Source organism: Rattus norvegicus, chromosome 6 (assembly GCF_036323735.1).
Source record: "Rattus norvegicus strain BN/NHsdMcwi chromosome 6, GRCr8, whole genome shotgun sequence".
Taxonomy (NCBI): Eukaryota; Metazoa; Chordata; class Mammalia; order Rodentia; family Muridae; genus Rattus; species Rattus norvegicus.
This window is the reverse complement of record NC_086024.1, coordinates 16,363,606-16,386,088: the sequence shown is the minus strand read 5'-3', so window position 1 is coordinate 16,386,088 and position 22,483 is coordinate 16,363,606. Positions and strand designations below refer to the sequence as shown.

General features: G+C 50.6%; 2 long non-coding RNA genes across 3 annotated transcripts; both read right to left on the bottom strand.

The window, feature by feature from the left end:
- Nucleotides 1-1,224: 1,224 nt before the first annotated feature.
- On the bottom strand, nucleotides 1,225-22,482 carry LOC120093193 (uncharacterized). Of its 2 annotated transcripts, none has more exons than XR_005486281.2 (4): nucleotides 22,238-22,482; nucleotides 6,789-6,947; nucleotides 1,837-1,914; nucleotides 1,225-1,527 (listed from the first exon to the last, which is right to left on the bottom strand). It is a non-coding gene; the product is annotated as an uncharacterized LOC120093193 (long non-coding RNA). The 2 variants fall into 2 exon arrangements; XR_005486282.2 differs by lacking the exon at nucleotides 22,238-22,482 and adding an exon at nucleotides 2,388-3,042 and having other exon boundaries at nucleotides 6,789-7,295.
- On the bottom strand, nucleotides 8,840-21,671 carry LOC134479094 (uncharacterized). Its single transcript, XR_010052165.1, has 2 exons — nucleotides 14,144-21,671; nucleotides 8,840-13,979 (listed from the first exon to the last, which is right to left on the bottom strand). It is a non-coding gene; the product is annotated as an uncharacterized LOC134479094 (long non-coding RNA).
- Nucleotide 22,483: the final 1 nt, after the last annotated feature.

The window sequence follows — 22,483 nt, the reverse complement described above, 5'->3', positions numbered from 1 at the left end:
CACACTCCACACTGCTCAGCCAAAATGAAGAGGCCCTCACAGAGGTCCCTGCTCACTTTGGAACCCATAGGTATGGCCTCTGCGTGGACAGGTGTTTCCTGTGAGAACAAGCAACAGAGGCAAGGGAGGCCAAGAAGGCCTGACACTCCCCAGAGGTGGGAACCCCTTAGTGACACCTTGGCCATTTTCACCAGGACAAACTGAGGGTTTCTACTCACTTCAGGCACAGCCCTTCAGACCCTCAATACCAGGCCTCTGGCCTTCAGGCTCAAGGTGGGCTTGGCACCCTTCCATAGCTCATGCATTCCCTTCCGAGGTGCTCGTCTTACATTCTCCCATTCCTCCCCTCCCCCAAAGCTTTCCCAGCCTGATAATCTCACCAGGTGCCTCTCCCCATTCTTGGTACCTCACAAGCGGGTGTCAGTCTCTATTCTGATCCTTCCTGGCCCCTTAACCTGGTTATAATGTATAATCCCACGACTAAACCAGAGGGAATCTTAGGGCCAGGTGTGGACTCCTGTTGTGCCTCTCCTAAGAGCACCCTCTCTACCTCCTCCTGCTTCCTACCACAGGCATTACTAAGTCTCCTTGCCTCTAGAGCACAGGGCACCTCCATCTAAGCCCCCCACTGCATTTCTATGCTTTGCTCACAGTCAGATATTGCTTGCTGTTGTCCCCCAAGGCCAACTGTGTCTTGCTTTTTATCACCTCCATGAGGTGGCTTTGAAGAACCAGTTCCCTTTTCTAGGAAGAACCTTGACCTATACCCAGTCCCCCAATGCCTCCCATCTGCTCTAGGGATGTGTGTCTGCTGACGGAGAATTGCTTCAGCAGATTGTGGGTGTCGAAGACAACCCTGGTGACCAAGGCACATGTAGGTGACAGCACCTTGCTTCCAGTATTCTCAGCCTTGGGACAGCAGCTACTGAAGGCAGCACTAACAGGGTGCTGGGGGGAGGCTCCTCCTGGGAGGCTCCGTCCGGGAACCAGTTGGACACACTGCTGTGCCACCTGTGCCTCCGCTTGCAGCCTGGGGTGGGCATCAGGGCTGCCAGGGACATTCTTTTCCAGGGGTGGGACGGGGACAACTTCCCTGAGAACTGCAGGGCTGTGGAGGAGAGGGTGTGCAGAGGAGCTGTGAGGCTCAACATCTGAGTCACCTCATACCCAGACAGACGCTGGCTCACAGACAGACAGACAGATAGACAGACAGACAGACAGACATATGTGCTCACTCTTGTAACAGATTCCGCGCTCAGTCACATTCTACACTGTGGCACCTGCCCACACAACTCTGCCAAACAACATGGTCCAAGTCGCGGCTGGATTCTTCCAAGTGATGGAGGAGGAAGACGCAGCAGTGTAGGACCAGCCGAGCCTTCATTTGAAGGGAAGGTCCTCGTGTTCTAATCTCATCACTACTCACGCTCAGAAGGGCAAACCTGGAACTGTCCTCATCTGCAGTCTTAGGAAATGGCTTAGGGCTGGAGATAGCTCACTGCCTGAGTATTTAGTACACGTGAAGCCCTGAAAAAAGAATTATCAATGACTCGTGCAGGACCCAGAACCAAGAGCCCATCACAGCTCAGTCAAACCCATTCCCCACGGGTTCCATGATGGGAAAATGTTGGGTCTGAATCCAAGAAGTCTGGGCTCTCGGCCTAGTTCATCTTTGATGTTGAAGCTTCCTGGTCTCTATGCAACAGGGCAGTGCCAGGCTCCTTCCAGCCTTAAAGAAGAATTGGGAGTGGGGGTGCTCATGCTGAGGACCTCATAGACAAGAGAGGATGGGCAGGGAGTGTACTGGGTTCTTCCCTCATTGCTGTCCCAAGGTACCTGGTAGTTTGAACGCACAGCCCATCATGGCGGAGAAGACATGGCAGCAGGAGCATGAGGCAGCTGATCACACTGCATCTGTAATTGGGAAGCAGACAGGGGTGGAACTGGTGTTCAGCTCCCATTTTCCTTGTTTTCTTGTACTTCTGCCCATAGAATGCTGCTGCCTACATTTAGTGTGGGTCTCCCCAGACCCATTAACCGAGTCTAGAATTCGTTCACAGGCGTGGGCAGAGTTTTGGGTCTCCTAGGTGATTCTAGTTCCTGACACTGAAAGTTGATGCTACTCACCTCAGAGTGATGGAGTAGAAAGACTAAGGAGGAAGGGGGATGTCAGGGCAGCAACGTCTCATTCAGGAAGCCAGGGCACAGGAAAAAGAGCCTTCTTGAACCATTGCTGCCAGTGGACACTGCCGGTGCCCACCCACTCTGAACCACCATTCCAAGTGAGCCTTCCCATCATAATTTCCAGCCCTTGCCTGAGAACCAGGCCCCGGGGCTAGTTATGGTGATTCATGGATTCATCGTGTGAGGTAATCCACGGAATGCACCTGGAACAGCGGCAGCAAGTGGTCATCATTGTTGTTATTCTCCTGAGACCTCTTCCCGACAGTCTCACTTTCGGATTTCCAGGAATCTCTTCCTAGCCGATGCGGAGACTAACGGATTCCTAAAATATATCATGACTAAGTAAGTCATCTCTTGCCTCTAGACTTTTTGAAAGACGTGCGTGCATTTTTATGATCAGAAAAAGACGTCTTTTGTGTATATTAGTTCTTTCTACCTTATATCCTATCCACTCCCAGACTTGATGATTCAGGGCAAGGATATGGTAAGTCGTGCCTGTGGGTGGGGATCTAAGCTACACTCGGCAAGCAATGAAGCCACGCTCTTTCTGCCAGTGCCTATCAGTGTTATATCGTGGGACTTCGCTCCACCCTTGATCCTGCCCATCAGTGGGACTTTCCTCCACCTTGATCCTGTCAATGATGCATCATGGGAAATTGCTCCACCTTGGTCCTGTCAGTGTTGCATCGTGGGACTTGGCTCCACCTTGGTCTTGTTCATCAGTGTTGCATCATGGGACCTCACTCCACCTTGGTCTTGTTCATCAGTGTTGCTTCATGGGACTTCACTCCACCCTTGGTGTTGGCATCAAGAACCGGCTTTACAGTCAGGAACCAGCTTTACGGTTGCAGATCACCTCTGAATCCAGGGATGACAGTAATGTCACTCATAGGTGACAGGGACCTGCGCATCTGTTGCCATGGCAATCACCATACATACCCAGAGTCCACTTTCCACCTCTACCTGTGAGTGGTTAAATCACAGCCTCAATAAAAGACAGACCCTTAATGACCTTCGCCCCTTCTCTCTCTTTTTCTCCTTTCTCTCTGTCGCCCCCCATTGTCCTTCGCCACTCCCCAATAAACCTCTCTTATGTGGAACTGCACTGGCCTGATGTGGTCTCCTCCAGACACGAACCACAATTCTATCACAACATTAGTGCCGAAACCCAGGAATTACAGCCACCACTCCAGGGCTGCAAGCTGCAGCGCTGCATGGCCACCTTCACCGTTGTCAGCCCGCCGCCGCCGCCGTGTGGATTTCTGCCACCGCAGTCCACCCTGTGGGCTAGCGTCTGCCACGTGGGTTACTCAGTCAGACAGGCCCACACCAACCAAACAGTTTCATGTTTCCTGCTACCAGACTGCTAAAATTCTCGCACAAACATCGGCATATTGGTGAGGTGTTTTTCCTCCAGTTGGTGGGGAGGACCCCAATTTCCCAAAAAGGGTCTGGCCAGCCTTTATGGGCTAAGGGGTTGGCGTTTCACAGTCACTATCCTTAGGACCAGCCTTCTAGCTGACATTCAAGACTTCAACCCTTGGTTGACTACCCCCTCAAAAGCAGCTCGCACCCTTCCCCCATCGAGTTCTTGCAGCTGTTCAGGACCTGGGTAGAAACACTTTCTGGTGAGACCGGGACTCGCCATGTATAGCCTCTAGAGGGTCCAGGTGACGACTTGGACATCTAGCCTGGCTGAAATTTTGTTATTAAATTATTCTCAGGACTCTGATACGAATGGGTTCTCCACTGTCTTCGAACGTACCTCCAGGCTCTCCACTGCGATGTCTCTTGTAAAATCTCAAATCTCTGAAGTTAACCCCAGACTTGAAGTTTTTCAAAATTTACTGGTTTTAAGACTGCCCTATGGAGACTGGCCAGGAGGCAGGTTATGGATCTATCTCTGGCTAAAATACCACCTGCAGAATTGTAATTCCATCGAGGCTCTTGGTCAGGTACTGCCTCAGATCTGATTGGTTGGATATGTTCTATCTGATGAATTCTGTCTGCATGTGTTCTACCTTGTTCCCAAACTTGCCTGCATTCACCAGGAAGTAAATTATTAGTGAGGATCATGTGTACATCATGGAAAGTCAAACTATACGATTGAGTAATGGACTGAAACTCGTTAATAAAGGCAGAGGAGTTAGACGTATAGGAACCCAGCCTGCTTTCTATCCGAGAAAGGAACGTGCACGCTGACAAGGCCATCTACCCCAGCAACTTCCCTTAAAGGAAGGACCAGTGCTGGGTCGATGCCCCTGGGGGAGAAGGAGTTGGGGATTTGGCTGTAGTCTTAGAGCAGGTGATGGGAGGGGTAGGAGGACCACCTTCCTCACCAGACCCCACCACTTAGTTGCATTTTTAGAGGTGTACCTCTCACCCATTCCTTTTTGGTGGTGCCGCCATGTCCTGTCCCCTTACTGGGAAGGGATCTTCTAGCTAAGTTAGCAAACTCTGTTTCCTTTGATCCACTCATTCGCCTAAACCCAAGCTTGCCAGCAGCCCCTCTCTTCCTTCTTCTAGCCAGTCAACCTACTGACCTTAACATGATGCTTCTTTTACCAGCTTCTCAGGTAGACCTCCCCGAGTCTGGGATGCCCAGAACCCCTCTGTTGCTAAACATCATTCTCCTGTTATTGGCCAATTACTGGAGTCTACCAGGACCATGCACTGTTAAGTTCCAGAAGATGTTGAGACCACCATCTTGTCCCCCATCCCAGAAAATGAGACTCCACTCTGGCGGCTGCGCTTGACTCCACGGGGTTAGACGTGGGCTTCTCATCCTCCCTCACCTGTTCGTTTCCCTCCAGGGTAGCCCTTGTACCTGGAGACTTGAGGTTCAAGAAACCCCCCACTGATAACAGTCTTTCCAAATAGGGTCAGGAAACTGTTCCATAGCCGGATGCCAGGAACCGATCCACATTGCTGCATCCCTGTATCTGTTATCCCATCTAAATATTATGATCTCTTTACTTGCTTTCTCTTTGACCAGACAAAAGATGATTGTAAAAGAATAGCCAGACAAATATGGGGGCTGCCCCTATTGGTCTTGTCAGATACATATGCTAGAATCACGGACCAATCACTTCTTCTATCAACAATGTAAGACACTCTTTTTCTACATACAAGACCCATGGAATCCCAGGTGGGAGACAGGAGTTGTTGGTAAGATCTTCTGTAAAAATCTAGCCAGGTCCCCAATAAGTAGTATCGGCATCCAGAGAAGATTGTTGTGGTTTGACCTGGAGTTATCTGTATTTTGATGCTAATTCCACTGCCCCAAGGACAGTCACATACTCAGGGCTCAGGTGACTTCACCAGAACCTTCTCTCCATTGAATTTGTAAAATACAGGTGAGAGGCAGGTACAGGATAGAAGGAGGCCTGTCATTGGATGAGATGGAAGGATGGGCGGGAAAGAAGTTTGGAGGAAGGGGGAGGCCATGGCAGGTGATGTTAAGATTCTGCTCTATGTATTTAAAGGTTATTATTAATGTTCTTAAGGGATGGATGTGTATTGGGCTTTGTATGTTTAGGTGGGCAATTATATCTTATCAATTGGGCCAAAGGTTATTGTGTTGTGTGTTCTCTTATGTGACAGTGTGAGTATAGGAAAGTGTGTGGCGGCAGGAGACACTGGGCTGACGCGGAGTTGAGATGTGTTTCTGCCAAGATATCCAGCAGACTGGTAGAGCGCTTACCTAGGAAGCGCAAGGCCCTGGGTTCGGTCCCCAGCTCCGAAAAAAAAAAAAAAAAGAACCAAAAAAAAAAAAAAAAAAGATATCCAGCAGACATCTTGGGGCGCTGCAGTGCTGAACCTAGCGGGGTAAAAGTTACTTTTTTTATTTTTTAAATTTTTACAACAACAGAAAATATGTCTCAAATGCCCAACCTCTAGATATTGGAAAAGTAAGGGAAGTAATCAAACACTCTTCCAAGGTCCTTAGCTCGTTGACATCCCCCCTCATCAATGACACTAACTTGTCATTTCGCCTTTTGCTTCAGACCTTGACCTCAGCGTGCCAACTCCTTAATGTCGCTTTAAAGATTTCTGGCTATGTGTACCCCCTGGCACCAGTTCACATAATTGTCACTTACAGCCTCTCTGGTGATACTATCAAGTAACCTTACCTCACTTTTTGTCAGCTGCCCTGACTCTGATGTCACCATGACTCCATACATTTTCTTGGTCCCTCTTTTTGGTGTGGCAGACTGTTTTGAGACCTCTGGGACACATTCTGTAGGAACACCAAGCTCCCTAGACTGCAACAGACCCACAACCCTTGACACCCCATTCCTGCCACAATGCCCTGCAGTCTCAAACACGTCAATCCTTGGTGGCACTCAGGTATATCATCGCCTACCTGCCAACCGGTCAGGAGTTTGCACGTTGGTGTTCCTTCTCCCTGAACTAGGGGTAACCCAGGGAAACGAGCCCCTGTCAATCCCAGCTGTAGATATGAGAGCTGCCCAACTTCAGAGGGCAGCTCGGGTCGTGCCACTCTTGGTCACTGCAGGGATAACTACCTCCATGACCCAATATAATAAGTTCACTTCTGAGCTTGACAACGATTTTCAAACAATGTCTGAAACCATGCTTACCACCCAGAAGCAGATTGATTCTTTGACAGCTGTGGTGCTTCAGAACTCATGGGAGCTGGATGTCTTGACAGTTCGGGAAGGTGGTCTTTGCCTGTTTCTCCAAGAAGAACGCTGTTTCTACATCAACCACTCCGAGATAGTGAGAATAAAATCCAGCAGCTACAATCAGACATGCAGGGAACGTGAGGCCTCCGATTCCCGGACTTTCGAAAAGCCTATGTGGAAGTGGATACTCCCTCTCATGACACCTTTCTTAGTCATCTTTCTGGCATTACTATTCGCTCCCTGCCTCATGAATCTTGTCTCTAGATTCCTTCAACAACAGATGCAAGACATTTCTAACCAAACTATTAATCAGTTCCTGTTCCAGGATTACCAGCTGCTGTCCACAGAGGAACCTGATGCAAATGTTTACCAAGTGGACCCTGATGGTGAAAGCCAGCTACACCCCGAGATTGACAACGCCTCTAGACAGCAGGAAGCAACTTAAGAGACACGACGCTCGCATTCCCCTCTCACCCTCAGCTTCCCCCTCCCCCTTTTCCCCTTCTCTTTATGATAAGAAAAAGTGAGGGATGTTGACATCAGACCATGGTTGCAGATCACCTCTGAATCCATCGATGACAGTGACATCGCCCATAGGCGACAGGGACCTGTGCGTCCGTTGCCATGGCAATCGCTGTACATTCCCAGAGTCCACGTCTCACCTCTACCTACAAGTGGTTATACCACCACCTAAATAAAAGGCAGACCCTCCCTGACCTTCGCCCCTTCATCTCCATCACCCCCTTCGTCCTCCCCCGCCCCAGTGAACCTCTCTCATGTGGAACTGTACAGACCTGGTGTATTCCACACTCCAGCAAGGTGTCTCTCACAACACTGGGTCCTGCCCATCAGTGTTGCATCGTGGGACTTCGCTCCACCCTCGGTTCTGAATGCACACTACCTCGCACTGAGCACGTCTTCCCACCATTCCAAGCCAGCCAGTGCCGCCACACACAGACCTCGGCTTGGATTCCTTCACGTGATCGGAATTACAGTGTTACTACTGAGTGCACAGGTTTGCGTAATGGTTTAATTACAAAAACCAGACTTCTCCGCCATCATTCCCAGCACGTACCCAGTCAGTGTGTCTCTGGACTGGACTGTGTTAGAACGCTGATCTTAAAACTTGAGGCTTGACTTGAACGACATGAATCCTCTTTTCTTTTTCAAATGTTCAATGAATTTTAGTTTGGGGACTTAGGCCAGAATTTCCAAAATGGCCCTAAACATACTTCTGCCCTTTATGGTATGAGATTATGTGACGCCGTGTTCTTAGCGTTGACAGCTATAAAATGGAAACTTTAGTCATCTCTGTGAAACATCGAAGATGCTCTGTGTCCTGCAATATCAAAAATTTAGCCACAATCATATTCCTTCTGGAAAAATAACCAAGCACACCCATCTCAGCCATATGTAGAGCTTCTTTTAATAAATGGTAAAATTATATGTATCATTGTAAAACTCATTCCTTTGGGATTTATTTCCAGTGAATGTTTGGTCTGCATCCTTAGCTTATCCACCTATGTACATTAACCAAGGTCATGCAAAAAATTCCCTTGATGGTGAGTGGTAAATTTCAAGAAGCCAAGTTGTGTCCCTCATTCTCCTCTCTACCATCCGCGTAGGCAACTGTTCTAACCTTACAGCGCCTCTCCCTGGTTTCGAACTTTATATAAATGGAATCCTACCCAAATTCTTCGTATAGCCTCCATCTTTGTCTCTTAAAGGTTTGCCTGAGTTGGCGTTCAAACTGGTGGTGAATTCTTTCCTTATTGCTGTGTAAAGAGATGCCATCATCTCTTGGAGGTTATTTAAAACTGCATATTAAAACCGCGATCACCGAAGAGCCAAAATGAGACAGGTTGACATTACCAAGTGTTGGCAAATCCTCGTTATCTGTGTGTGGGTGTGTGCAATGGGGCACTTCGCAGCATCGACTCGAAGTAAACATACACTCCTTTGAACCCGGCAATGTCATCTATACCCAAGAGAAAGACAGCTTATGTCAGCTAAAGGACATGTGCTCTTGGCAGCTTTATTGATAATTCCACACTGTGTGAACAGCATACAAGTTCTCCATTGTGTGACTGCTCCAGTCTCTAAGAGCAGTATCAGCCCTGCAGGAGGCAGAGATTCGGCGTCCTGGTGCACACACCTTGTATGAACTCTTATTTCCTTGGTGTCAATTCCCAGAAGCGACCGACTCCTGTCACAGTTCGAATTTCATTACACATTGCTAAGCTGCCCCCAGAATCTCTTTCTCTCCTGCTTTTCACCTGTGCCTGTGCCTGTGGTGGGCGGGCAATGGGGAGGGGGGAGGTCTCAAACCCCAGGGCCACCCTGTTTAAATATGCCCCGCCCCCTCCCTGGAACCCAGACAACCCAGGCTTTCCTAGAAGGGAGCAGAAGGAAGGTATGGTGTTGCTACCCTGGAAACACCATGGCCACAGCTCTCAGGGTCGCTGTGTCAGCAAGGCCTCCTTCCTTCTGCTGCTGACACCAAGCTCATCTGAGTAGCCATGGCCAGAGCATCTGTTTACTGGTGCTGGCAGCCTCTGTCTCTATAGTCCCCACAAGCCGGGCACCGGAAGTGTGGCTGAAGCATTCGAGTGAGCAGCTGCATTGGCCTGGAGAAGCTGATACAGGCCTGACCAAAGGCCATGTTAGCGGGTCAGACAGAGCAGCGGCCAGCACTTCCTCTTCACGGGCTTTGGTTTTCTCGGTTGGTCCCCAGCCTCTTTCAGTTTTCCTTCCTCAGTGCCCAGAGGATGTCCTCGTGTCCCCATGATGTTCAGGCAGGCAGTGGTGGAGTGGGGAATCAAAACAGCCCAGAGTCAAAGGCTTTCATTCTTCTTTGAGATCCAGCAGGGTGATGTAAGGGACTCCAAGAAGTCCTCTGTCCTGACAAGTTTCCCAATCTGACCAGTGGCAGTGCCCATTATACCTCTTCCTTTGTGCTGGATACTGTTCCACCCAAGCTGGCAGGAGGCAGAGAGGCCAGAGGGAGGGAAGTTAGAATCCAAAAAGGGGAAGGGAGGCTTCCTGCCTCCCCAACTTCCCAGCCCAGCTGCCATGGGGTGGGTCAGACCAGCTGCCCTCAGCCCTTCTCACACAACCCCGCCTTCCTCCAGATCAGAGAAAACCCAAGGCTTAATGTCCCCCAAGTTCTTTGCTGTCAAGACTCTGCCATCAACACACACACACACACACACACACACACACACACACACACACACACACACAGGACGGCAGGGAACAAACCTAGGCAATGTCTGGGCCTAAGGACAGACTATGTATGAGTTTGGTAGAGGAACTCAGTCACTGACCCAAAGGATAGAGAAAAAAAAAATTAGTCTGGAGTCATGGTTCAGAGAGATGGGACAAAGAACTGGCTCCTGGGGCCAGAATCGAAGGCAGAGGGAACAGGCTACCCAGACATGGTCCCTCTTGGTCCACCGGTCCTCCTCCCCTCATCCACTTGGAGATCCTTCAGCCAAGGAACCTGAACTTTACCAGCTTCATTTCCCGATCCCACCCCTTAGCCCTGGATCCTGGAGCCCTAGCAGCACTGCCCCCTTGCCAAGGGTTCTTGCCCAGGGGTAGAAGTCGAGAAGCAGAGGTAGGAAGAGCAGAAAGCTATGACCTTTATTCAGCCTGTCCTGGAGCTAGGAGCTTCCTGCCTAAAAGCAAAGGACCAGGAGATACCCTGGGTCTCATGACGGGACATGGAGGCCAGACAACACAGGGGCTGAGCCCGAACCCAGGGCAATCACAGTGGCCTTGAACTCGGGCCATTCACTTGAGCCTGACCTTCTCAGTTCACCATGTCTGTGGCACTGCACAAAGAATCCACAGTGCCACAGAGTTCCAAAGGCCAAACTAAGCATGTTGCTATTATCACTTATATGCCCACAGGTAAGTTACCGCCCAGCCAAAGGGACAGGGCTTCTCAGCTTGGAAAAAGTCCAAAGAGCGATCAGCCATCCCCAGAGGCCTTCCCTCCAGGGCTTGAAGAGGAGTGCACTGGCTTGGAGGGGAATACAGATGACTTGGCACCCAGATGGTACCAAAGTGTAGTTTCTCTTATCTGGAACTAGGGGGAGGCGATGCCTTAGTCACCCACAGGGGTGGGGTGCCCAGGTCAAACCCCACAAACTACCAGAGGAAGTTTAAGCATCTATCCATCCAGTCATTAAGAAAATGGTAGCCTAAATCAAGGAAAATAAACCAAGGGAGAAACGATCCCCTCTAAGTCACCGAACATCAGAAGGGGCTTTCAGGGTGGGCCCAGCCCTGGCCTCTCCATGCTGACCTTGGTTGGGCTAGACATTCCCAGATCAGGCAGCCTGCTCCCTTCCCACGGCCTTTCCTGCCCACCATTCTCCCTCAGGCCACCAGTCACCGAGAGCTGTTTCCAGGGTGACACAGGGAACAGAGGAGGGCTGGGACAGGGGGCCGAAGGCTCTGAAATCCTGAACTAGGGCAGGGCTGGGGCAGCATCTCAATGAAGCTGCTGAGATTCCAGGCCTCCCGCCAGCTGCCTGCAAGACCTGCAAGGGGGACCTTGTTACCTCCCTGCTCCAAAAGCAACTGAGGCTGAGCGGCTTGTGAGGCCTGCAGGACAGAAAGCTGGAGCCACCCTGAATACAGGGCACCTTGTGCTCTGCTGTGGGTCAGCAGCCACTGCAGAGGCAGCTGACTAAATCCAGCCTGGAAGGGACTGGTCATCCTGTGTCTTCCCGCTGCAGTTCTAGCTGCTCAGCCCAGTATGCCTGAGGGCTGGGGTCCTGCCTGCTTTTGGAGTCATTTGGACCTTAAAAGTGGTCCTGCTCTGGACCTCGCACTGACTCTGCACTGACTCGCAGAGTTTGCGGTGAGCAGCCAGTGTGGGAAGCCATTGAACTGGTTTGCTTTTAGAGAAAAGAGCCCGAGATGCACCTCAGTGCTTGGACAGGCCTCTTATAGCTCCTTGCAGACCCACAGGTTACAAAGTATCAAAGGCCCTGAAAACTAACAAAAACCGCTTTCCTGTGAAAACCGTTCAGGGGTGGGAGGGTGCACTTACATGCAATGCTAGTCTCATAGGGTGTGCGCATGAGTAATGCTGTTCCTATAGTACAAACAGAACTTTCCTGCCACCATCCCCGTGGTGAATGGCAAAGCACTGACTCAGATTTGGGGTTCTCTCCACATGAGTCCCCAAAACACACTAACTCAGAAGCTTGAGAAAATCACCAGAAACTGGAGCCTGGTGTCAGCTCTGCACACACTCTCCTGGCTATTCTGTAGTTCTCCCTCAAGCCAGTCTCCTACCCTGCCATGGGCCTGCCCCTTCTGCTTCCCATAGAGGTACCCCATGTACCCCAATCCTCTAGGTCTTCTTTCTTTCCAGTTCTAAATCCTACAGTCATTGGCGATCAAGACCAGCAACACAGTTTCCCTAACATGAAGAAGTGGGTCAATTCTCCCAGGCCTGGGTAAGAGTTGTTAGGGGCTAAAAGAACATCATGCCCTCTGCCTTTCAGGGGTTAGTGACTCAGGCTCCCCATTAAAGACCCTCACAGCCCAGGAGAATTTCAGTCCCTCCTTCAGTGTCCATCTTGGTTTGAAAAGCTCTAATTTGAGGTCACTATATCCCTGCAGCCCCTAGAGTTGGTGACACCTGAGTCCCGTGGCATAGGCGGATGCAAAGCCCTTCTGAGTTCTCAGAACCTGTGCAAAGACGTGCAGGAAAATCCCACTGCATACATTCGCCTTTCTCTGACTAAATCTAACTAAGATGAAACCTGAGCCTTCTCAAGAACCATCCTGTGTCCTTGGGCACTTCTCAGAAAAACTAAAACTCACCTACATCGCTGAGCACCCCCTCCTGACTCTTTAGCCACAAAAATCCATGTCTTCCCATGAGATAGATGGGAAGACTTCTGTTTCCCAGGGAACCCAATAAGCAAGAACGGCCACCCTACCTCCACAGCAGGCTCTCTCCCCACTGCCACCTGACATTCTTCTCACTTCCTAAGAGTCCAGAGAGAAGGAAGCCAGACCAGCAATCAGAACCAGGGTGGGTGAGGGAGGACCCGGGGGACCCAAGAACATTATGGGAGTGAACAAGGCCAATCTCACAGGTGGAATTTGGCACTGCAGGAAAAGTGATGGGAGCTGGGCAAGGATCACGTGATGCAGTGGAGGGCCCAGCAGGCCCACATCCCAGGACCCAGAAGGGCTGACATCGCAGCTTGGCAGAGTAGTCATGCACATGCCCCGTGGCTTCCATTTCACCCTCCCTAGTGATTCTACACGGCCGCCATTCTCTCCAGTTTCCAGATGATTCAGCCAAGGCACAGAAATGCTGGATAGCTTGCAGAGAGTGGCACAGTTCATACCTGGTATAGTCAGGGTCCAAACTCAGGCACTCTGGCTCTAGGCTTGCTTCCCCACCACAACACACTTTAGTACACAGCGGCCATCAGGGCCTGCCATCGGATGCTCAGATTGCCGTGCAAAACTCTGTAGCTCGATACATCCTTGTCACCTCATGAATCTACATTGGGAAGGTCACGATGAGAAGGTGTGATGGTCTGTACATGCTTAGCCCAGAGAATGGCACTATTAGAAGCTGTGGCCCCGTTGGAGGAAGTGTGTCGCTGTGGGGATGGGCTTTAAGACCCTTGTCCTAGCTGCCTGGAAGCCAGTCTTCTCTTATTTGCTTTTGGAACAAGATGTAGAACTCTCAGCTCCTCCAGCACCATATCTGCCTGGATGCCGCCATGTTCCCACCTTGATGATCATGGACTGAACCTCTGAACCTGTAAGCCAGCCCCAATTAAATGTTATCCTTTATAAGAGTTGCCTTGGTCACGATGTCTGCTCACAGCAGTAAAGCCCTAACTAAGACAGAAGGGTTAGTTTCTGCTCCACAAGATGGTGACTGTGGGACACTCATCTCTAGGTGGGAGGGTCCATTTGCAAGATGGCTTACATGGTTAGCAAGTGAAGACTGCTATCAACCGGGAACACAGCCAGACCTGAGAGCGGGAGGCCTCTTCCTCTGCACACGGGCCTCTGTGCCTCCACCAGCTGTGGCTAATCACTTGGACTTCCTCTCAGCTCGGCTTCTTTGTGCCAAGGGCGAGAAATCCTACAAGGCTGGAAGTGGAAGTTAACAGTTTCTGAAGGCCTAGGTCTGCACACAGTACCTCTTTCCCCAAGTGTACTGGTCAACACAGCCATAAAGCCCGGACTCTGCAGGAGAGGATTTGAGACCCATCTTTAGATAAAAGGAATACCAAAATATTTCCCTGCCCACTCACCTCCGAACGCCCTCCCCAAACAGTGAAGATCCTCAAGGCATCTTGTCCTGTGGTACCTCTTCTCAGGCGAAGACAAGCACAGACCTCCTTCTTAGACACCATCTCCGTGTCTAGAGTTCTGAACCCTGAAACTTCTTTGAACTTCCTTGAAACACTGTCAAAGCACTTCCAATTCCAGCCACCATAAGCAGAGAATAGCACAAGGCCTCCCGCTTTCTACATAGAATTTTTATTTTGGTGGAGTTTTACATGTATGGGGAGCAATCCCAAGGATGGTGAGTTCCCATAGTCTCTCCCCTCAGTGTCACCTCAAAATGGCGGGTCTCACTTGTCACATCCCAGAAGCCAATATGGATGCATCCTGATCAGATGCGTGATGTTACAAGCAGTGTTACTAAACTGTAAGTCCCCTGCATTCAGTCACCTTGGCTCCTTCACCTAACATTCTTCTCTACACGGAGTCATCATGTCTCCTGAACTGTGATGGCTTCTCAGACATCCCTTGTCTAATCTTTTTCTCATGGTTAGATGGGACTTCCAGGTTTGTAAAGGAAGATCACAGAGGCAAAATGCCCTCTCATTGTGTCACACGGGGCGTACATCTCGGTCAGTTAGCTCTGACAACTAGCTGAGGGAGAACATGCCTCTCTGCTAGGATAAAGGTCTCCCTTCATCTTTGAAATCTGTGCTGACTGGAAGTCACCTCAATTACCTGCAATTCTTCTGCACCAGGAGTTCCTATCTTTTCTCTAGTTTATTCAGTCTGTCCTTCCTCCGTGCAAGCACGGAGGCTCAGGTATTCGTTCTGTGCTCTGGGTAACGGTCTAGTGCCGCTGCATTTATCTGGTTGTGCACATGCGTCCAGTGTTAGCCAGGCAAGCTTTCATATGACTCCTCTGTTTCTTCGGCACACTCCCACTGTCTGTGTGTTTGTAACTCCACAGCATTCTGGCAATAGAAGATGATCCAGGCTGCATTTTTGAATCACTAACCTCTCCAGGAAGCCCTGGTTCCCTTCATCGAGGATGAAAATTAGGAGTTTCATGCCTCTACTGACTGGGCTAGTCCAGTGTCCCAAGACTGAAACCAAGAACCAAATCTGGACATTAGTGTGTCCACCGCTACTGCTAATCCTACTAGACTCAGCTGACAGAGCTTGTGAGTGTAGTGGGCCTACTAACTGCTCAGACACACACGAATGCATCACTGTTTCCGTAGCTGTCCACCCGTGTGGATATCAAAGAGGCCCTGGTCTCGAGTGCTTCCACAGTTCTAGGTCATTGACCTAGGGATCAGGATAGCCTGAAGTCTTTACCTGCCAGCAGCCTCCCGCTTCCACAGTGAGAGACCCCGCACCTGCCATTCACCATCCATTTGCCTAATTATTCAGTCCCTATACTCCTGCACTCGGGACTAGCTAATCCTTCCTCCAAAGGAAAGTTTTATCAACTGGAGACAGCACATGGGCATGGTTTCTTTTGTTACCGGCCTTAACACATTTCTCTCATTTTCAAGGTCGCTTAGGTCAGAACTGCCCCCTTCTCCCAACATTCACTTAAATGAGGCTGCCTCAAAATTATATATATATACATATATATACACACGCACATATACATACACATATATACATATATATGTTCTTCAGTTAGTTCTGTTCATTTCTGCAAACAATGATAGCATCATCTAACCATCTAAGTGATTCTTGAAATTTGCATAAAGTCTCACTCCTTGTGCTACAAAATACCGTTTGGTTGTTTTTTTAAACACACTTCATTTTTGTATGTACTGTGTGTAGGGAGGAGGGTGTGTGCCTGTGTGGAGGGGGTAGAAGTTGGTTCCCTTCTACCACTATGTTGCTCCTGGGGATTAAACTTGGGTCATTGTGCTTCGTGACAAACATTTTGAGCCGCTGAACCATCGACACTGTAGGCTTTCATGCACGTTAGCAAGCATGAACAAGTGTCACGTATCTACCATAGCAATGCAACACAAAATAATTACCCTGGCCACAGAAAAACCCCTAACCTTCCCCTTTCCTCCCCTATGTTTAAACCTTATTTCAGCGCGCCTCTTTCCGCATAGTCCCGTGTGATTCTTAAAGCAGCCACAACTATTGGGAAAAGCAAAGAGGTCCGGTCTAGAGAAGAGGAAACTGATGCTCTGAGGTGCGTCAGGCTTGCCTCGGGCCTCTCAGCCAGTACATCCTAGACCAAGCTAAGACACCTGAGTCCTCTCATTCTGGTTCTGACACCGATTCTCTGAGAGGCTGTGAACTGATCACTTCCGTTCCTACAAGATGTTCCTACGAGATGAGGTGCTTCGTGAGGCCGTGTCCACGTCTAGCTGGTCATGGCTAGCTTCCGGCATGGTGTTGACTTACCCGCAGGGAGGCTTGAAGGGGCTCACCAGTAGAGAAGATGACTGGGGAAGTTGGGCCCAAGCAAACTTCAGGACCTGCAGAAGCAGGTCCAAGCCTGGTCATTGATGGGCTACCCAGGAATCAGGGTAGACGCACTCAGGTAACTTCTAACCCTACCCCATGTGTGATGAGCACACAGAACCTTTATAGCCCCTTCTGAACCGCAGTCCCAAACCCCATGGGACTTTGACGTTGTTGTTGTTGTTGTTGTTGCAACTTTTCAAAAGTAGAATGAAGAAAAAGCACACAAAAAACTTGGTCACACCACCTATTACTCTCCACCCCTGCTCTAATTCCCAGCAGGAGTTTCCTGTCTTCGGTCCTATACAGAACCACACCACTGTTTCACACCGGCCACACAGCATGGCTTATGGAGGAAGGCCCAGGGTGGAGGGTTGCCAGGGCCCCTGAGTCAAGCTCACCGAGGCTAGGCAGGATGAGGGGCCGCTCACACTCAGAGATATTCTAACCAGAGCCAGTCTCCTCTGGATTTGTCAGTGAGAAGAGTAGTGAGAAGCGGAGAATAGCTACCAGCCTCCTCTGTTGCCCTCATGTACCCAATACCTCTCCACTCACCACTCAGGCTGGGGTTCTCAGGTCCTACTGTGACTGCAAATGTCCTGTCTTCTGCCTCCCACCTTCTCCTACTCTGTCCAGGTCAATGCGAGCCTTCTGGAGGCCACACTTTGCTGTCTATTTCCTGCCTCCTGATCCAAATACCCACAACCCTGTGTTAGCTGGTGATTCATAAGCTCACAGCACCACACTAATCATTTGTCCTCAGTTACCTGGATACAAAGAAGCTCTTGGTTTCCCTGCACAGAGGAGGATCCTACTTTCCTATGGAACACAGACTGCCAGTCCATGTCTAGGGGCCTTTCCCCCGCGTGTCACCTATGGTCTATTCGTTCAAGGATTACCAGGTCAGAACATCCCCAGCAGAGGGAACAAAGGCAGGAAAACTAAAGGGCAGAGACTTCCTATAGCCCAGGTTCTCTCACCAGCCTTTTCCTGCTGCTATCCAGGGGAGAGCCAGGCAGTTCTCAAGAATCACCAAATGTCCCAGAAGACCCGCATGGCAGCTCTGATGGGAACCTGCCTGTGAGCCTGTTAGGTTCATTGCCCTGGAAATAGCACCAGACCTCACTTCAAGATTTCACTGAAATGCCACCAATCCAGAAAAGCCACCTTCCTCACCTAGATCCCAACAGCCCTTTGCATCTTTCCTGCGTGTGCTACCCCATCTAACAGCCGGGCTCCCATGTTTGTTTTTCCCATGGCCTCCCCAACTAGAACAACACGGCGCTCTTCACACCATTTGTGATTTTTTTTTTCTCTGCCTGTTGCACACCTTTAAATCCCAGCACTCAGGAGGCACAGGCAGGTGGAACCCTGAGTTTAAGGCCAGCCTGGTCTACAGAGCAAGTTCCAGGACAGCCAGGGCTCCAGAAAAATCTTGCCAGGGAGCAGATGGGGGTGGGATGGGGGTGGGGTGGATTTTGGGTCCTAAAATTTCCAGGGGGTGGGGTGGATTTTGGGTCCTAAAATTTCCAGGAGTAACCAACTCATGACTAGTCCAGTAGTCTTTGGACATGGTCTTCCACTGAGTTCTAAACAATGTCCAAATTCAACAGTGGCTAGAACAGACCAAAACATCAGGCCCTTTCCTTGGCCACCCCAACTGAGTCCCCTCAAGGGTAGGAATTGGCCACAACACACGGATCCTCCAAGGGCTCTCCACTAGCCCCTGTACTCAGACGGTGCTATAAAAACCTCTGCATATGTGTGTGTGTGTGTGTGTGTGTGTGTGTGTGTGTGTGTGAGCGCGCGCGCGTGCGCGGACCTCAAATGCTTCCCTCTAACTTGGAGCTTTCCTCACTAGAGGAGGCCCAAAATTTCACCCAAGGCCATTCACAAAAAATCTGGGCCCCCGGAATGATTAGCTTCCCTCCTCCCGTCCCTCCCTCTCATCCTGGGAATTGAACTCACAGACTTATGAATGTTACCATTTTGTATCCCCTAACTCTCCCCAGGGCTTTTCCGATTTCTTTCCATCTAGGAGAGACCAAGGGCCGAGGGACACCTGAAGCTGCGGACTAGCGCAGCCAAAATTCAAGATGGTGGGGCTCCGAGAATGGACCCCCCCCTCCAGATCAGGGAGGTTGATCCTGGCGTGAGGAAGGTTCAGGGACAGACACAGTAAGCCTCGGAATGGACAGCTATACATATGGGCACCTAGGAAAACACAGATGAGGGAACGAACTGGAGAGACACATAGATGGAGGAAAAAAGAAGAAAAGACATAGATGGAGAAAGAAAGAAAATCAGAGCAAACAGTGTGTCTGCGCTCGGCCAGACAAGGACAAGCAGAGGTCGTCAGCAGAAGACACGGAGGCCCCGGGTAGCAGAAGACGCTGAATTGCCCTCTGTTCTTCGAGCCTCACTGAGGGGCTTTCTTCGCGGCCGTGGGAAAGTGGTGGGCGAGTGCGCGCCCCGACTGCCCTGTGGACCGTAATTAGCTGGATTCGGTTGGGAGCTGCACGGCCCTGCAGGCCTGGCCCCAGGAACAAAAGGCCCCTTTGCCCGAGCAAACATGGGTCATGAGGTCACCGGGCAGGGTCCCCTAGGAACGGGGCAAGGGATCGCCCGCCTGCAGAATAAGGTCTCTGTGCACCTGGAGGGGAGCATGCTGGGTGGGGACCCCTTAGGAGGCTTCAGCCCAGCGTGGGGTTCAGACTTGGGGACCGGGGATAGAAGAGATGAGGAAGAAAAGAGACACACAAATATTGTGAACAGGGGACAGGGACCCAAGCCACCTTAGTAATAGCTATCACGCTGTCTGTGGTTTGGATAACAATTTACACCGGGTGCCCAACACCTCCCCACCCCACCCCACCCCCACCCCGCACAAATCTCACTAAGGATTTCGAAAGGCTGTTGTGATGCCAGATACCTGTAATCCCAGTGCTCCAGAATGGGAAGCAAGAGGATCGGGCATTCCAGATCAGCCTAGGGTACTGCTGCTGCTAGTGAGACCCCCGTCCCAGGGTGATCCTGTTATAGCCTGGATTTTACAGATGATGATCAAGGTAAAGAGGTCTTACTGAAGGAAGGAGTATCTTACACGTCCACTGACACACACAGTAGGCATCCAGCAAGTGTGCGTTGGGTGGGTTGCAAGGTTGGCAGTATCTGGAAAACACGTCTGCCCTCCCTGGCCTCCTCTAGCCTGTGAAGTTTGGGCAGTGTCCTTCCAAGGGCAGAAATGGGTATGGCTTGCACCATCTAGGGCAATGCAGGGACACCAGCGTCAGGAGATGGGGCATGGGAAATGGGACTAGTTTTGTTTCCATTCTGTCTCTCGAAGCTCGGTCTGCAGTCATGGAAGAGGCCCTCTAAAGCATGGACGGTAGGGGTCAGAAGAGGAAGAACACAGCCTTTCCTACCACCAGGTCTAGGGGACACTGCAGGGAGAAGCAAAGTTTGTGGACTCTGTCCCCTAGCTGGCCGAGAATCTCTCCTCGCAGAAGATGGCATCAGGCACCAGCACACACCTGTCCGTGGTGGCAGAGGTGACAGGTGTGGTAGAGACGGACAGGTGGATATGATGTAGGCAGGGTGGTACTGAGGGTTGTGGGGACTGAAGGCTGTGTTGTATGTGCCATGGGTCAAACTGTTCAGACATGAGCTTTCTCAGAGAAAGAAGAACTCGGGCTTTTCAGATGAAAAGTCCAAGCAGAAGTCCCCACACCATCCTTGGTGGGGACCACATTAACATAGGTGAAGTTCAGTTCTGCCTCCTTCTGTATTCTGAGTGTGTCCAGGGCCCTCCCCCTAAATATCTGTCACCCTTGTCAGTAAGTGAGAGCAGGGTGTTGAAATGTGTGACGTTGGATGCCAAGCCATGGCCAGGATTCCTATGTCCTGCTCCAGGCTGCCCCAGTGCAGAGGACACTGTTAGGGTGTCTGTGGTCGGGGCCAAGGTGGACAGTAGATATCACATCGTGCAACAGATCTCACGCAAGAGATTTACTGAGGGGTGGGGAGCGAAAGGCCACCTCAGAGTGGGGGTGAGACAGGCAGACAGACAGCTTGGACAGACTTACTGAGACAGACAGAGAGACAGAAAGAGACAGAGTGAGAGAGCTGGCTGGATGGTGGGAGCCTTTTAAAGGTACACGTGCCACACTTGGCAGGCTGGGACTAACATTGTACCTGCTCTGGGATATGCAGGCCAGACAGTGCTCAGGCAGACGGTTTCCAGGCCAGTAGGACCTCGATAACTAGGCTGACAGCCAGGGGACAGAGATTCTGACACCCAGCTCAGCTGAGGAAGCTCAGTGAGGTCATGGAGGTCTGTCTGTCTCTCAGGAGAGCGTGGAAGGCTTGGTAAGCTTATCCACTGCTCACACCCTTCCTCACATGCTGTCCTCCTCTCCTCCTTGGTCCCTCCATACTATCTCCTTTTCAAGATTTATTTATTCATTTATTATATATAAGTACACTGTAGCTGTCTTCAGATACACCAGGAGAGGGCATCAGATCTCTTTACAGATGGTTGTGAGCCACCATGTGGTTGCTGGGAATTGAACTCAGGACCTCTGGAAGAGCAGTCGGGTGCTCTTAACCACTGAGCCATCTCTCCAGCCCGCTATCTCCTTTTCAAACCTGAACTTCTCTCCTGGGAGCTCTTTCCCCTAGCCCAGTGGTTCTCAGCCTTCCTAACGCTGTGACCCTTTAATACAGTTCCTCAGGTTGTGCTGACCCCCCAACCGTAAAATTATCCTCGCTGCTGCTTCATAACTGTAACTTTGCTACTGTGATGAATTATAATATTCTGATATCTGCGAAAGGGTCGTTTGTCCCTCAGAGGGTTCCAGCCCACAGGTCTGAGGACCACTGCTCTACCTAGGGAGAGGGACAGGCCTGGGTGGCAAGGAGCTTCCAGCCTCCGTACCTGGCTGGAGGAGGGAGGGATGTTGGCCTTGGGCTAGTAAAGGCTAAGAGGTGGCAGGTGATCCAGATATCAGAGCCTTCTCTCTTCTAGAAGCCTGAGTCCAATGAGAGGACTTAGTTCCAGATCCCTCCCCTCAGACAGGAAGAAGTTCCCTCCCACCCCACCACCATTGTATTCCCCCTTCTCCACCCTCTCACCAATACAGAGGGGAGGGTGATTGGAACACTGAGTCTGAACTCTGTAAAGGAGACTATGACAGTGAGGCAGAAAGAGCTTGGACCACTGCACGCAGCAGCTGGCATGGCCTCTGGGACAGACTCTCCACCTGAGGTTCCCACACTCTTCACTTCTCTGTAGCCCTTGACACTTTCGGAGATGGCTAGATCTCTAGTCATGGTGATGGTTGTTTCCTGTCCCAACCCTAACCCACAAAGGTGGGAACAGGAGTTCTCCCGAGAATGTCCATAGAGAAATGTGGTACGTCTTAGCTGCCTCTGTCCTGATCAAATTTCTAAGCTCTATTCCCAGCCAGGCCTGGAACAGGGACACGTCAGTGGGAGTCATCCCCCCTCCTCCTCTCCTCTGCTCCCCCTCTATTTTGCAAACAGCCATCAGGTAACTCAAGTTCCCACTCTGGAAGTCCCAGGCTGCAGCCCAGCCCTTTTCTCCCCTGGGAGGAAAAACTATATTCCAAGACTCACGAACCATGAACACTTACCAAACCTCTAGCTTAAAGGAGCACCACCAGAATGACTCCCCTTCCCCCACCATCACCACCTCCAACTCCTACTTCATCTTCTTGGTCACAGGTTTGTCCTGAGTCCTGGCTTAGATATCTTAAGGGAAGGTGTGGATGCACCAGGACAGGCCTGAGAGCAAGGAGGGGCAGGGCAAAGCAATTGTGACTCATCTGTTACTGTGACGCCGCCATTGGACCTGGAGAGATGACAGTGTGTGTTCAAAG